Here is an 18,363-nt window from a genome sequence, read left to right as displayed (position 1 = left end):
GAGATTAAAGTTCCCTCTAATATTTCTATGTTTGGTTGGAGGTGCATCCTTAATAGGATACAACTAAAGATCAATTAATTAGGAGAGGAGTTGTTGTGGAAAGTAAGTGTGCTTTATGCGGTCTAGAGGAGGAGTCTCTATCCTACCTTAGTGGTCTTTGCGTGATAGCGGGAGGTGTTTGGAGGAAGGTTTTCTCATGGATTGGAAGTGATTTTAATCTATCTTTGTCAGAATTTGAGAAATTTTTCTTTGTTTGGGAAAAAGTGAAGAATAAGATGACGAGAATAATCGTAGTGGTTATTTGGTTAGCAACAATGTGGAGTTTATGGTTGACGCGCAATGAGATCATCTTCAGAGGAGATGTGTTTAATTTTGATGATTGTATAACGATCATTGTTATAAGATCATGGTCTTGGTTATCTTTTTTTTATATTATAACGGATGGTTGTAACTTTTCTTTTTGGAACACTCTTCCTCTTCTTTGTTTCCGGAAGTAAGTAGGTCTTGCGTTTGTATTTCGGGTGGAGTATCCCTTATACTCTCGTCTAATATATTTGCCTATTAAAAAAATATATTACAATGATGCATCGGTGAAGGTGGTCACATTAGATAAAGGCTACAAGTTTAACATGAATACATAAAAACAAGAAGGCAGGTAAGGCCTTCAAGCAATTGAGGTTTGGTTTAAACACTCAATGAAACATTATAAATAAGGGATGTTGCGACCTTTTTTTTTTTTTGCTTTTGCGGCGGTTCAAACCGCTTCGAAAATTAAGTTGCGATGGTTGGACAACAGCCACAAAAACGTGTGTCGCCGGCCTATCATGTGACGCGACTACTTTCGTCACTCCAAAAGCCTTCATGAAACTGCCAAAATTGCAATAAATTTTACTGTCACCATATTTGCTGGGTGTTTTTGATTTAAATACGATTAAGATGGTCACAAATGTGAAATTATGACCATTAAAACCGTTGAAATTTATTTTTAAGGAGAAATCACTAATTTATGTTCGTAATATTATATATTCATTTCTATATTTATAGCACCTGTTTCACCTGTTATTAAAACAAGAATTGAAATATTTGAATTTTATCTTTTAAAAATCATTTATTATTATTCTAAATATATTTTATAATTTTTGGCAGTATACTATTAACTTTTTTTTTATTTAACTTTTTATTTGGATTTATATCCCTCCTCATATATATATATATATATATATATATATATATATATATATATATATATATATATATATATATATATATATATATATATATATAGATTTTACTGGTTGATCAGAACTAGAAGGTGGGTCAGCGGCTTCGAGCACAATATTGATGAAGAGGAGGAAGGGTGTACCTGCAAGGTACTTTGACGATCAAGTAAGTAGGAGCACAGATACGTTTAAATATTTCTAGGGTTTGAAAATGTGTAACACAACTCTCTCAAAAGAGAGGGTTTTTATATTACCTCTGGCGTTTGACCATTGGTCCACATTTTTGGCTTGATCATGGATCTAGGCCCAAAACGTGTGACTGCCAGGATTCCAGGAGCATGTTTAGGAATCTTAGGAGGCTTCTCGAAAGTAGTCGTTGGTCAGACAGAGACGTACCTTTGGGCGACAGAGGTGCTCAGCGAGCAGAAGGTCAATTGTCCCCGATTGCGGGGCAGGACGGGAGTCTTTGCTGCTGGCGCATATGTAGGTCTGGCCGAAGATAGTGGTGGTATGTTGTCCTCGGGCCGGATGAAGGCATGTCCTCGGTAGAGGGGCAAAAGGAAAATATGCTTCATTTTCCCCCAGCTGGTTGGGCCAAGACTATTGGATCGTCATGGACCAATTCGGAAAAAAAACACACACACACACACACACTATTCCCAACTGATTTTTCAACACATATTCATTTTTTCATTTTTATTGTCTTTTTACCATCAATATTACTTACTATTTATCAATTCCTTCTCATTTTCAAATTTGTTTCTCTCTCTTTACTACACCTCTATTCTTCTTCCACTCTCTTATCTCCTTCTCATATTAATCTTTGTTTATTTTGCGTGTTGTATGGTTAAGACTCAGTTATCCCCATCTAATTTTTTTACACATATTTATTTTTTAGTTTTTATTGTCTTTTTATCATCAATATTACTTATTGTTTATTCAAGGTAAAATACTCATTTTGGTCCCTTAATTATACCCTTAGGTTCAAATTGGTCCCTTAATTTTTTCCGTGTCAATTTGCTCCCTTAACTTTCAAAATATTTCATTTTAGTCCTTTTGTCTAATTAGTGACGGAAAAACTTTGAAAAACGGTCGCTAAATCTGTCACTTATTAGACAATAAAGACTAAAATGAAAAGTTTTGAAACTTAAGGGACCAATGTGACAAAAAAAAAATTAAGGGACCAATCTTAACTAAATGGTATATTGAAGGGACCAAAATGGATATTTTGCCTTTACTCAATTCCTTCTCATTTTCCAAATTTGCTTCTCTTTCGTCATTATACCTCTCTTCTTCTTCCTCGCTCTTCTCTCCTTCTCCTCACTTAAGTTATGATGGTTGTACAACAACCACAAAAACGTCTGTCACTAGCCTATTCTAGAAAGGTTTTCAAAATCGTCACTCCAAAAGCCTTCATGAAACTGCCAAAATTGCAACGAATTTTACCGTCACCGTATTTGTTAGGTGTTTTTGTTTGAAATGTTTATTACCACGATTAAAATTGTCACAAATGTGAAATTATAACACTTCAAACCGATGAAATTAAATTTTAGGAGAAATCACTAATAGTAATATTATATATTCATTTATATATTTATAATAGCAGTTTCATCTATTATTAAAATAAAAATTGAAATATTTTATTTTATTTTTAAAAAATCAGTTATTATTTATTTTTCAAATTTATTTCTATCTCTTCACTACATCAGTCTTCTTCTTCCTCTCTCTTTTCTCCTTTTCATAATAATCTTTGTTTATTCGGTATGTTTTATTAAGTAACTCCGTTTTTATTTTTTTATTTTTAGTTTCTATTCTTCAGTTTTTACCAAAAAAATTCTCTTCTCATTCATCTTTCGGATTTGAAATGGCTTCAGACGAAAAATTCAAATAGTATAATTTATACTAGGGGTCAATAAAATAGAATAATTTATACTAGGGGTCAAAAAATTCAAATAGTAATCACTAACATATTTTTCTCTCCTTTTCAAATTAGAAGACATTTTCATTGTTTCACAAGAATTAAAAAATATATTAATTAAAAGAAAATATATATGACTTTTTTAATTTTCCCTTCACTAACTATATGGATTAGAGAAATTTAAATAATTGTAAGAAAGAAAAATAATAAATAGTAAATGATATATTAAAAGCAATTAATATTGTATTGTAATCATAACATAACTTATAATTTAAAACAAATAAGAATTTGTATTGGTCATTAAAAATTCATTCCAATTAATTATTTTATTGACTACTATTAATAAATATGTTTTAATAAATAATATTCATGCATTTTAATTAATTAACAGACCTAGTTGATCAATTAAAAGGTTTATATAAAAAATAGAGTGAATACAATATCTAATAAAATATTTTTATCATTGTTGTTTACCCTTATAAATCAATAATTTTTCAATTTATTTATATGTTTATCTTAATTATAAATAAAAATGAAAAATATTATTAATTTAACCTAATTTAAATAGTATTTTTTAAACTAGTCCAAATGGCAGAAAAAATAAATTAAAATTATGATAAAAGATAATCATTCATTTTAGAACTATTTATCTTTTACAAATCATTCTAGAGTATTAATTTAACTATAAAATTAAAACAATTTTATTTTCAAAATATGCCATAAATAAGTACGACCCATCTTTTTTATGAAAGGGATGGAGTACTTTGATATATGTACAGGACCTAATTATTACACATAATGTTGGGAACAACTCTAGCAATTATGCACTGCCCCATATGCAAGTTGTATGCAAGTTGGCTGAGGGGATAACAAACTCTCTCTTATAATGCCCCATTTGTTTGATTGGATTTTTATATATGCTGTTTAAATTATAATATAGAGTAAAAATTCATTTTAAATTTTCAGAATAATTAAAATAATTTTGAATTTTTGAGAAAAAATAAGTTGATCAATTTAGTCTTCTTTCTTTTTTTTCAATAGGCAAATGATTAAAAGAAATCGCACTAGGAGTGCAACCCTTACATCACAGGAAACTAATTATACTTGAAACAAACCAAAGGTCTCTTGTACCAGACATAAAAACTATCTTGAGCTAATTTATGAGATAAACCTAACCATCTCCAAGAGAGAAACAAAGTATTAGAAATCACCTCATCAAAGCTATACGATTTATCCTCGAAAATAATAGAATTTCTCATTATCTACAAGCTCCAAACAGTGGCTATCCAAATAACATTAATCGAGGCCTTGATTTTGGAATTCTTCAGCTTGTTTTGAATAGACTCAAAACACATGAAATCTTGAAAAGGAATATGGCTAGCTTCTCCCATCCAAATAAATATTCTTTCCCACACCTCTTTAGAGATCAAACAATCAAAAATTATTTACACTATAATAATGTTTTTGGGTGGGAAATTCTAAAACTTATATTAATATATAAATATACTAATTATATATTCTTAAATGGAGCTATTATATTTTGGGAAAAAGGAAATACATTAACAGTGTAAAGTAATTTACACTGTCAACCAATGAGAGACATGCATCAGAATAAATCTCATTTTTAATTATAAAAAATTGAAATTACATGATAAATTAAAGCATTTTGATTGGTTGTATGTGTACAACTGTTTTACATTGACAGTGCACTATCATTAAACTCTTATATATATTTTTTTAAATAGAGCTATTATATATATTTTTTAATTTTATTATCTAAATCCGACAAAAGATAACTCAGCATTATATGGTATTTTAGATCAAAATCCATTGGTCTACTACATGGATTGTGGGTCATAAGAAAACACACTACTACAAAATATACCTTTCGTAATGACATATTACAACGGTTGTCCTATTAACCATAATAATAACTCATTTTTAAACGCTTATTTTTTGGCTATTTACTAAAAGATATTTCACTACGGTCAATATTAATAATTTTGGAGAAATGTAATAATTCGAATCCCATCACAAATAATTTTTTATTTTTCGTTACAAAAATGGCTTGTCCTTATATTTCATCACGGTTCATACTATCAACCGTGGTGAAAGGTGTGTGTGTGTGTGTGTGTATATATATATATATATATATATATATATATATATATATATACATATATATATATATATATATATATATATATATATATACATATATATATATATATATATATATATATATATATATATATATATATATATATATATATATATATATATATATATATATATATATATATATATAAATGACACCAAGGTGTCAAAGTTTAATTTGACACCAAAATCTCAACCGTTAAAAGAATTGATCTAACGGTGATCCTATCCCTATATATATACATTGTCATGCTAATACATTTGATCCTATCCCTAAGTGAACTTTCTACATCTGTTATAATTACATTGTCATGCTAATACATTTTTACTCGTAGGTAAGAAAGGTGAATAAAAAAAATTAACTCAAGAAATTGCATACTATGGGCGTGGTTCACAAATGGTTTGTGTTGCTATGAAAAAAATATAAGGAGGGTGAATCTAAAGTGAGCGCTGCAAATTTGTGTGAAAGATCCAGATTGACATTCGTTCAAATTTAACACACGTTTGCAGCTCTCACTTTAACTTCATCCTCCTTTCATTATGGATGTCATTTTGGGATAGGTACGTTCATGAAATATTTTATGGGTTGATATGTTGTTGTTGTTGATAAAAGTTATTTCTTGTTAGTAATAAAAGTTGTATTTTATAAGTTGTTTAAGGTTTGTTGTTGATGAGTGTTGTTGTTAAAGTTTGTTTAAAAGATGATTTTATTATATCTTATGTGGTTTGAGTGTTTTTCCAACCGCTTACCGAATGTATAACTTTTTGGATTGAATTAAAAAATTATAATATGATAGATTAAGTTATATTAGAAAATTGATTACACTTATCAATATTATACAAGATTTTTTCAGTCCATTATCCGCATGTCACTCTTTAATGGTTAGAAATTGATTTAATGTTTCTAGTTCTTCACCTGACCCTTCCTCCACCTCTAATTTCGTTTGTAAATTAAATAATATTTTACAAAATAAACTAGTGGTGAAGGAAGGGTGTTGAAGAACTAGGAGCATTGAAATAAAATCTAACTATTAAAGAGCGTAATACAGATAATGGGGTGAAAAAATATTGTTTAACATTGATTAGTGTAACTTGTTCTTCTAATATAACTTAATTTGTCATATTCTTATTATATAGATCAGATTGAAATGTTATATATTTAGTGAACATTGGAGAAATAAGCATTTCATATAATTTATGATAAATTCAGATTTATATATCACAACAATTGTTTATAACAACTGTTATTAAATGTTAAGCGTTACATCTTTCACTATGGTTGTTTAATATAAGCGTTGTGAAAGACGCGTTACCTATTTTATAATTACGGTCACACGACTGTGGTGGAAAGCATCAGACTTTCAATCACCTCCTTCCTCACTACGGTTGGGCAACTGTGATGGTATCCCTTTTTAATCGTGGTGATATGGCTTTTACAAGGTAGTGGTCAATTGTATAAAAACGGATAGGCATATTTTGTTTTCTAAATAATAATGTGTGTCATCTACACGTAAATCCTGTGGGTCTCATTTATTTATAAAGAGACTAGGAATCACTTTCAAGTTATCTACTTGCCATGGAATTAGTGTATTTGGAAGATAAGAAATAACAAGTTGTTTGGAACAAATTTGTTGTCGATTGATCAATTGTTTGATACACTTAAGATGGTTGTTTTTTTATGGTTAAAACATCAAAAAAGTATTTTTGTTTTGATATGAGTTCATGGTGGTTATATTGGAAATAAATTATGGGCAATGTTTAATTGGAAATAAAGTACTCTACACTAATTCTATGGTCCATAGTGGTTTTAGATTGAAGGGTGGTATACTCCACTTACATCTTGAAAATAACTTATGACACTCGCATAATATTTTATGTAGTATTTATTCTCATGGTGAGTAAATCCAGTATAAATATTAATCCTAATATTCATAATTATATGAATAATTAATAACACTTAATCCATGATCCATGAGATGTGATCATTTTTTTAATGTTATTCCACTTCACAATAAAGCTTGACTAATAATGTCCTTATTCTAGGGACTTTATTATTTTTTGAAAAACAAACATAACAGAGACATGTGTTATTGTTATTAATAGATAATTTGATACAAATACCAAGTTCAATAAAAAATTATTGTCCTATGGAACTTACACCAATGATCATCCACTAGCTCTAGAGTCAATTATACATACACTTAATATCCATAGAACTAGTATGGTCATCATGTTTCTAGTGCGCAAGAGGCTTTTTTAAGTGGGTCAACAACATTGTCTAGTGTTGGTACTCCTTTAATCTTCACATCTCCTCTATCAATTATCTCTCAAATAAGGTGATATCACCTAGATATGTGTTTGGGTTGTATGTGAGATCCAGGCTCCTTAGTTTGTGTGATGGCACCATTGTTTTAACAGTAGAGATAAACACGTTGAGCTTTAAAGAGATGTAAGAAGAGAGGCATGGTTAACACAACCTTATTGTATTCACACCAATACTAGAAAACCTTAATGTAAGTCCAACTCATCGAATGCAATTGTGAAAGAGAATTTAGTAAGTGTTTAAAGACACCAACCGAAATCAATGAAGGGAAGGAGAAATCATATAAAGGAGAATATACATTCATAAAGGGAAACGACAGACCCGTCATATTTTCTTCATATCCTTTTCTTCATCAACCTCAAGACCTTATTCTCGAGAAACCATAACAAAGAAATCTCAATTACAATAAATGAGAATATAGGCATAACCTTAAAATAAGCTGATTTAGGAGCCTAGACGTTGAAAGATAGGGCATAAATTGGTGAAGGATGAAGGCATGTGCGAGAAATTCGCAACACTAGAAGAAATTCCAAACGAATAAGAAGAATAAAACTTCCTCAAATCCATAGAATGTAAAAAAATAGAATATTATTCCAAGAGCTTATTATATGCATTTCCAAATTAGTGAATCATGTGATCTACCACATTGGGAAGTGTGAAACGCACTACCAACAGTGAAGATCTCATCGAGGAATGTTCAAAGCACTTGAGTCTCTAGGAAAAATTGGACATCATTACCATTAGATGTAACACCCCAAAGGAAAAAAGTTCAAATATCTTCAATTTCGAGGTAAAGGGGGGATTATTCATTTATCGGTGGTTAGGTAGTCGGATAGTGAGGGGTCCTTGTCCTCCTATCCTCTTCTTCTCCTTCTTTGTTACATATGGCTGTGTTGTGGAAAAAAGGTTTACCTTAACCCTTTTTATTTTTATTCTAAAATACTATAGATTTGTTTTGTTTGAATCCTTGTTGAATGTTTTGATGTGGATATATAATAATCTGTGGTATGTCGTTTGGAAAAAATTTCAATAATTGGATTTTGGTATAATTTCTATGTTTGATGTGTGATGTTTGAGTCATATTTATATTTATCGGTGTGTATTAGGGTGGTTAGAATTCAAACAGGCGAATTTTTGAATTATTCAATAGCAAGAAAAAACGCAGAAAATCTCAAGTAGACATAGAAAGGGATTGATTGTCTTGATTTGTGCGTAACTTGAGTTTCATAAGTCCATTTGAGGTGCCATCAGTTGTGTTAGAAAGATAATGCAATAATATTTATTTTAAATTGGAGAAATTGTGTCTAAGGATGCTACAACAGTAGCAGTTCTATAGTTTTATACATGAAGTGTAGTCAATTTCAATCATGCATTGGTCATCTTGTTTCACACATAACTTAAGTTCTGTAAGTCCGTTTAAAGGTGCGGTCAGTTGCGTTAAAATGTGGGTTCATCCAAATTTTAGATTGGAGAGTTTCATAATTTTATCATAAGCCTATAATTTTTAGTGCTATTTTGAAATCAGGCGAAACATTATGCCCGGTGCGAGTACCAGTTCTTGTTGCTTCATTAAACTGAACCGATTGGAGTATTAAATCCTAAAATAACATTTATATTCTTAAAATTGACTCTATAAGCTTTCCAAAACATATATATTTTCTTTATTCCGACTCCATTTGATATTTTAAATAATTATTCAAATCCACTGTCTAGTTTGTTGAGTTTTTGGGCAATTTTGAGTCCAATGAGTTTTTGAGCAATTTTGAGTTCAGTGAGCTTTGAGTGTTTGGTAGAATTAAGTTATTTTGAATATATTAGAGTTGTCAACAGGGTTGAGGCAAAATATTAATTTATAATAAAATATTATTTTGAGTCAAAGTTGAAGTTTATTGGTTACTTGGAGTTAATTGGCGTATTTTAGAGTAGCTTTTGAGTTGCCTGTATACTGTGACACATGTTTAGTTGAATTATTGATACCCTGTTGGTGAGCTTATATTGTGTTTGTTCTATTGATATGTTTTGGTGAATAATATATGAATATTTAATTGAGATGAAGTTGTAAAATATTATGAGTTAAGTAGCTCAGAGAGGAGCTACCTTTTTTTGTGTTGAGTAATTCAGAGAGAAATTACCTTTGGCCTTACATTAACAAAGTTGTAGGTTCAGAGATGAACCTCTTTTTGAGTTTGAGATATAATTGTGTTTGTTGTTATAAGTTGTAAATATTGATATGTGATTCATGCATTCATGTATATCAGAGATAGATAAACAAGGTCATGGTTCTAAGATAACCAATGACAGTCTAATGTTCAGAAAGAATGCAGTTTTAGAGAGAGAGAGAGAGAGAGAGAGAGAGAGAGAAGAGACATGGATAGTTTTGTAACATAACTCGGTTATCCAAACACTTGGTACCACATGCATTTTTGGAGGAGGATTGCATTTGCATTTCATGTTGCATTTTGTTGTCATTTATGAGTGTGAATTAATTGTGTAATTGATATAAATGTTATCGAAACTATATGTTCTGCTTTATTCACCGGTAATATTTATAGAATTATTCTCACCCCTTTTTGTTGTTTTGTGGCTTGTTATGCCGGTGTCACAGATACTCAGGCACAAGAGCAATAGCTGCTGTGTTGAAGAATGACGTATATTTCCTTCCTCTTTATTTATGTGTATATTTTTTTAGTTTTAGTTTCCGCGGTATTGTTCTGATATTGTAACATCGGGATAGGTTTTTAGTTGGTTTATGTTTCTAAGAATTTTCTAGTTAATTTCCCTTTGTTAAGATTAAATTGTTTGTATCGATGATTTATAAGGTGTTTTAAGTTGAGATTTAGGTTGTTTTGTTTTAATTTGAGATGTATGTTGTTATGAGAAATGTGTAACACCATATCGCTGAATTAAAATGAGTATAAAGTGTTACATTAGACATAGGGACATGCGTCATAGCTTCCATCCAAAACATCGTTAATTAAAGAGATATATATATATATATATATATATATATATATATATATATATATATATATATATATATATATATATATATATATATATATATATATATATATATATATATATATATATATATATATAGAGAGAGAGTCAATGGATTTGTTCCAAATGCTAGTGACGTTCCATCAAGATATATTTTGCTTACTCATATAAAACAACTGACATAAATATGTGAATCACAAAACCTTCATTATACATAATAGATCAAGGGTTTATATGACAACTGTTCTAGATCGTTTGCAATTATCCATATAAAAAATTCAAAAGTGAACCTCGTGTTTAAAAGCACGCAAGCACGTAGACCATCATTCTAACTAGAAATAGACAATTCTTCCCTCAAGCACATCAATCACTATATAATCCAATGGAACAATTGTCCGCAGAGCACACCACATCATACTCGAATAGTTTCAACTATTTTTGGTATATAGGATAAAATGCGTCATTTCAAATTTTCAAATTCATTTTTTCACACATCTTATTTTTAATTTTTTCTTATTGACCTGATCGTTAAAGTGTTAATCTTAGCGATCAATTTCGTCTCAACCGCAACACAAATACATATCCATGGCAACTATATATATTTGGCTCCTTCACTTGCATTTATAGTTCATAATCAAACAATAACCAATTATTTAATCCTTATAATTAAATTAAAATAGTTTATAAGATAAATTAAATATTAGTCATTCATTTCTAAAATTATATTGAAATGGTAATTAAAATAAAATTGAATGGTGTATATATATTGGATAATTTCTTAAAAAATAATTCATTTTTTATAATTAAACCGACACTGTTTTTGTTGTGAGTGAGAATCGCAAGTGGCACTTCACGGAATGGTACAAGAGTTAAAAGGTAGTGCATTGAAAGTGTAAAATAATTTTACACTATCATCTAATTGAAAAATCATAAAGGTGCCATGTCATTAATTTTTTTTTTTAAATAAAAAAATGGTTTAATTGAATACATGGGTGGTGATTGGTTGACAGTGTCAAAATATTTTACACTGTCGTGCATCACCCCTTTTCTCATCGTACAAATTCCACAAGCATGTAACTTTAACAAACATTATCAAAAAAAAAAACTTTAACAAACATTATCGATTATAGATTTTATTTGTTTTTTTGACTTAATCATCAACTTGGATAGAAACGTTTGAATAACTTCTCAAAAAGAGCCACGTTTAATAATCAAATAATATATCACAGTGGCGTGCACCCTAAAAAAAAAAGAAAATGCTCGTTTTGGATTAAAAAAACACTATTTTATGGAAGCTTCGCAGATATATATATAAACGACAAATACGTCAATAAATATTTGAAACGACTCTAGGACCCCCAAGTCAACTTGAGTATCTCAACTAAATCTAACTTCATACATTAAATAATACAAACCATTCAATAATTCAATGCACTGAATCATGATAGAGAGGAAGTAAGAAGAATTCAAAGTAGACAGGTCTTTACGTGTCCCTCAATTATTCATTTTACAGTCATTATTGACTTATACTGAACATTAGTTGAAGTGGGTTTCAATATATGGTCCCACTGCTTTTAGCACGGAGTGTTCCGTTTTCAATTATTTTTTTGCTACAAGTGGAATTTTAACTTATATCTTCATGTCCTATTATAAATATATTTAATTTTTGTGTATAAATTAAAAAAATTTATTAATAAATTTAGCGCAACATATTTTATGTTAAAATTTAAAATATATTTAAAATTTAAAATTTAAATATTTTATTTTATGGGTTTAATGGATATGCACTGTCAGTGTAAAATTCTTTACACAGTCACTGCATCACAACCATTCATATATATCATTTAATAAATAATTAAAATAAAAGTCAAAATTCAATAAATATTTAACGATTAGGATTCACTGACAGTGTAAAACTGCTTTACACTGTATTTCCATTAAATCCTTGTTATAATTTACGACTATTCTATCGGATAAATGAAGAATAATTACTTTAATTATTGAACTATAAGAACATGGAGAGATATACAAAATTAGTAAAATTATAAAGGGTTTGAAATCATAAAGTATACCGTGAGAAAGAGTAATTTAAAATAAAACTAATAAAATAATTTCAAGTTATCGATGCTTAATTGTAATTTAGTTTTATTTTTGAAAAATCAACCATGAAAGAGATATATTCACTACAATAAACAATTGAGCAATATCATATGCATGAATAAGATTTGCACATGTTCATGAATATGGACATACAATAGTGTAAAAGAGAGGAAGGGTTTGAAAATAGTCCTCAAATTAAAAATTATTTTTAAAACAGAGTTAAAAGCAAGAGGATGTTTAAAAGAATTTTTTAGAGATTACTCAATATGTTTAGTGAAATTAAAAAGGAATCAAAACAATGATGAAATATCTTGTTAATAATATAAGAGTTAATCTCTTTAAATTCAAATAGAGATGTTTGAATATATATCAATTAACTAATTAAAGATTATAAGATTACAATTATTCAGCATAATCATCCAGAATAAGAATACAAAAAAACAAAAAAAAAAAAACATACCGGAACACATTTCTAAACTGTTCCGGTTTGTAACCATGGTCACCGGAACACTTTCACCAACTGTTCCGATTTGGTATCAAGTTAACCGAAACTGTTTTGAAATCAGTTCCGGTTTGGCATTAGAAGTACCGGAACAGTTTTGAAATGTCTTCCGGAAAAAAAATTGAATCGGAAGTCTTTATAGAGGTGTTCCGGTTTGTATCTTTGTAAACCGGATCTCTTACCTCAAGTGTTCCGTTTTTGATGTGCGTAGGGGTACAGATTTCAATTTTTTTTGACTTTTTGGAAAAATGGTAAAAAGTAAAATATATGGTAAAATGGTTATTAGTGTTTGAGGGTAAAATTGTCATTTTTAAAAAATTGTAGGGGTAGGAAGGCTAGGGGTAGGAAGTAAAATTTTCGATTTAAATAAACCTACACTTACGCAATTAAATCTCATGAATAGAAAACCTAACAACATACAAACTACAAAAATGATAAATCTATCATAAAAAACGAATACAAAAGTAAAAAAGAAAGGCTAATAGAGATTGTATATGCCAGAGTTTAAAACAACTCATCTCAAATTACACGAGTTTCACTATAAATAGAAATATTTTTTAGGCATAAAAAAACAAAAATTATCGTTTTTCATAGAGATTGGTGTGATATTACCGCCGTTCTATGGTTATAATTGTTTTAAGCTTAAGATTCATAAAAAGTTTTGGTTTTGGTTTTAGTAAAGGAATGGTAGCACAATGCATCTTAGGTGATAATGAAAAATAAAAAAAATAAAAGAGAAAAAATCCAAAAAGAGAAAAAGAAAGAAAATGATGCATTGTAGTAAGGAACAAATGGTGAACAAGAATGATAAAATTGTGGAAATAAATAAATGCTTTTCATGCTTTTCACCTGTTTTGTTTCACTAGCCGTGTATATATATTATCACTTGTTTGTAATCCGAGCCAAATTACAACCTTAGAAAGCTCTCAGTGATCTTTATTTCCATACTTTTCTTGTACATTGGTTAAATGAATGCCTGAATTGTTCTAGATGTGCACAGTTGCTAGTAAGAGGGTTTTGTCCCTTATAAATATTGCACATAGTAATTGTTTTATTGAATGAATTAGGTGATTCATACATGAACATGTTGTTGTCAAGGTTTGCATATTGTGGAGTTTGAACTTGATTCATTGTCTTGTTATTGCTCTTGCAAAGTGATTAAGTTACATTTTGCGCGTAATTGTCGTGTTTGAACCATCCAAGTTGCTTCCGGTTGATTTTGTGCTTTAAGTATTTTCTTGTTGGTTTGAAATATTTTTCCTTTGGTTGAGGACAAACAGAGATGCAAGTTGGGGAGACTTTGTTAACTGTCAAGAGTAGTTTAATTTTAATGTAAAAATGTGACACTTTTAAGCCTTTTCCTTTGCTTTTGAGTAAAATAGCTTATGTAAATTAGAGGTGTCCATGGTTCATGAACTGAACCAAACCAAACCAAACCACATTTATGGTTCAATTCAGTTTACAATAACCATTTCAATACAAATACAATTAACTGTTAAAATGGTTTCAATTCAATTTGAAACTGTTTTAGAACCAGTTTGTATTTATAAACTAGTTTATAATCAATTTGCAAATATAAACCAATTTTATATTTTGAACTCTTTTGAAACCAACTTTTTTAATTGAAAAAATATTTTAAAAATTTAAAAAAATTAATTTTCAGAATTTTTTTTTTTTTTTTATAAAATTATAATTTTTATTTTTTTAAAAATTTATTTTTATACTATAAAAGTTTCCATGTGTCATTTACTTAAACGTGCATTTTAATTTTTATGTCAGTTATTTATGATATGAATGAAACTGAAAAATGATTAAAAAAATTTGTGTCTGCAATGTTAAATCAGAGTTATGTAAGCTAAACATTTTTTTCAGCATGGTTTCCACTTTATTTTTCTTATTTTTAATTTTTTATTTCTTCCGTATTTTAAAGAGAGGGTATATTTCAATACTTAATAGAAAGATAATTTAACTATGATCAATAGGAGAGTGTAATTTAGATTTTTTTAAGCAAGTAACTTTAGCCAAATATATATACATCAAAAGCTATGTTACTTAACAAGGCCACAACTAGAACAAAACTTATTTGGTAGCAATCGTGATATGCGATTCATGAAAGAAATTTGAAACTGCGTAATTGAACTTAAGAAACATCAAAAAGAAAGTGTTCAATTAAATTATTTCATCATGAATTTATTTTCAAAAAAATATTATATTCAGAATAATTTTTTAATTTTCGAAAAAATATTTTTATTTTTGAAAAGACATTTTTTTCGGAAAACAATTTTTTAATTAAAAAAACATTTTTTTCTAAAATAAGTATATTTTTTATTTTTCAGAATAACCAAGTTTTAGAAAAAAATTATTTCAATTTTTTTATTTTTAAACAAAATATTTCTCAAAACAATTAGTTAAATGGTTTAAACTAGTTTATCATTTAAGTTTGGTTAACTGAATTGGTTATAATATGTGGTTTAGTTTATTATCCATTTAAATGGTTGTAGTTTTTTATGATTCAATGCAATTCATTATAGTATTTGGTCCAACTAACCATATTTTTGCACACCCCTAATGTAAATAAGTGATTTTGGCATATGTACATATTTGGTATTTTTAATGTGTTTGCTAGTGTTTCACTGTTTGGTGATCACAAAAGTGCAACAAAAGTCGAGAAAAAAAGCCGAAAAATTGAAGATTTGGTCGACGCTGAAGGTGTCAGTGTTTGTCTTAGTTCGCCCGGCGGAAGGCTTGTGGGTGAAGGTTCGCCCAGCGAAGCATAAGCGAGGCATAGGCGAGTGGAACAAATTATTAGCCAACTTTCTGTCTTGGTTCGCCCGGCGGAGCAACTGGCTCGCCGAGCGAAAGAATATATTTTTCTAAAATTTTTATTTGCACTATTGCTGTCGTGGCTGACTTAGTGGGCTTCGCCTGACGAGAGAATGATTCCTCCCGACGAATCTGGGCGTGTAGACCATGCTTTTAGGTACTTTGTTAGATATTTTGGGATTCGTTCCATCTTTGGTTCTCTCTCTCTCTCTCTCTCTCTCTCTCTCTCTCTCTCTCTCTCTCTCTCTCTCTCTCTCTCTCTCTCTCTCTCTCTCTCTCTCTCTCTCTCTCTCTCTCTCTCTCTCTCCCCCTAAAAACACCATTGTTAGAGAAAAATACCATTTTCTTCATTTTCACTTAAAATCATAGCTTTCAACCATCAATCTTTGAGACTTCAAGTTTGATGTTCATAAAGCTTGATCGTTTACTTGTTTCTCAAGTCACCATAGAAATGGGTGGCTAAATTTCTCTTTGTGTCAAGATTAGAGGTAGATAATATTTCTTGTATTATGTATTTCTTTTAATACTTTGTATGTGAACAAGTGATGATTAATATATGGTGAAAAACCTTGTGTTTATGTTTATTTGTGATTTGAATTTTTATTGTGAACAAGTGATGATTAATATATGGTGAAAAACCTTGAGATTATTGTAAACTGACAAATATTTATGAAAAAAAGTTATAGAAAATATTAATGAAATTGGTTCATTGATTATTTTGTATTGTAATTTTATTTGAATATAACATAAAACTAACACATATAATTTATGATGCATATATTTGCTATGGAATGAAAATTTTTATTTTAAGAGAATATAAATAAATTATAATGAATGTTATATTATATGCTCATATATATTCTGTATATGATTTACATGTTAAAATCTCTTTATGAAATAAAAGTTAGTCTTAAAAAATAGTTATGATCATGGTAGTTGTGACACATATTGAATGCATTGAATACATTCAAGTTCAAGTAAAAATTCAAATTAAAAAAGTTATTACATATTTTATTAGCAAGTGAAGAATAACATAAAATTTATATGTGTAGCAAAATAAATGATAAAAGTGTTGTGATGATAGTTTTTCGAAACTATCAAGAATATATAAAATATTTCATATGTTGGAATTGTATTAAAATGACATGAATTGATGATAGTCGAAAAATTAAAAGTTTACTAAAGTTGAAAAATCTTCTTCACTACAAAGAATACGTTATATGATAAAGTTTTCTCTTCGACTAACTAATAACCGAGGTATATGTTCTCTTAGCACCATGTTTAATTTTTTTAAAATATATACAATCTATTCCCCCGATTTTAGAAAAAAAACCGAGGAAATAGATATACCAGAGACCTTCGAATTCTTGTTACTACATTTCCTGTTATTTATTTATTTTTCAATTGACTTAGGGACCAAGTGTTACATTTTGTCAGTTGGCGCCTTTCTCTTTTACTTTTTTATTTATTTTTAATTACAAAATTAATATTTTCAAACGCCCTTATTTTTGTATTAATTTTTTTATTTTTAAATTTGTACTATCCCTCGATCACGTTGCCCAACTGAGTGGTAATATCTTTTGCATGAATTTTCTATAATATGGCACTTTTCTATTTTTTATAATTTTAAATTAAACTATTCCCTCGGTTTATTTCAAATACTAACGTGAAAGTTATTTTGCATGAATACTTCAGAGAACTAGACTATAATTTTTTATTTACCTATCAACACTCATTGTTTCATCATCATTCTCTAAAAAAAACTAGACGATTTTCATCTTCGTCAAAACGTAGATTCCACCATCTCTTCTAACATCAACTTGAATATCAACTCTTACAACCTAACTAGAACGAAGCTTCGTCATCATATTGTCGATACGTAACTAACTTTATCTAGTGTTAGTCTGAGAAAAATGGTGCAACGACCACAAGATGTTGATATAAATATTTTTTTTCTTGAATAGTGATAGTTTGAGAACATGGTGTCACTGACCATTGAAGTGTTGATAAGAATGTTGTTTTTTCTCAAATAGTGTTAGTTTGAGTAAATGGTACGTACTGACCACTGAAATATTGACAGAAATGTTATTTTTCTTGAAATGTTGTTTTTTTAATAGTGTTAATTTAAGAATATGTTGAATGTATGTTTTAAGGAAGTGTACCATGAGGAGGGATGAGAATACGCTATCATATGCTTATTTTTAAGTCGGACCCTAGCCTTTTCGAAGACTTGATTGGTCTACTAGCCTGCTTAAAAGCCTATTTCATTTGAATATTTATACATAACACTATTATGGAAAAGCAATACCACAATGGTTGA

The sequence above is a fragment of the Vicia villosa genome, linkage group LG7 (genome assembly GCF_029867415.1).
Source record: "Vicia villosa cultivar HV-30 ecotype Madison, WI linkage group LG7, Vvil1.0, whole genome shotgun sequence".
In the NCBI taxonomy this organism is placed as follows: domain Eukaryota; kingdom Viridiplantae; phylum Streptophyta; class Magnoliopsida; order Fabales; family Fabaceae; genus Vicia; species Vicia villosa.
The sequence above is the reverse complement of the archived record's forward strand: the minus strand, read 5'-3'. Positions refer to the sequence as shown.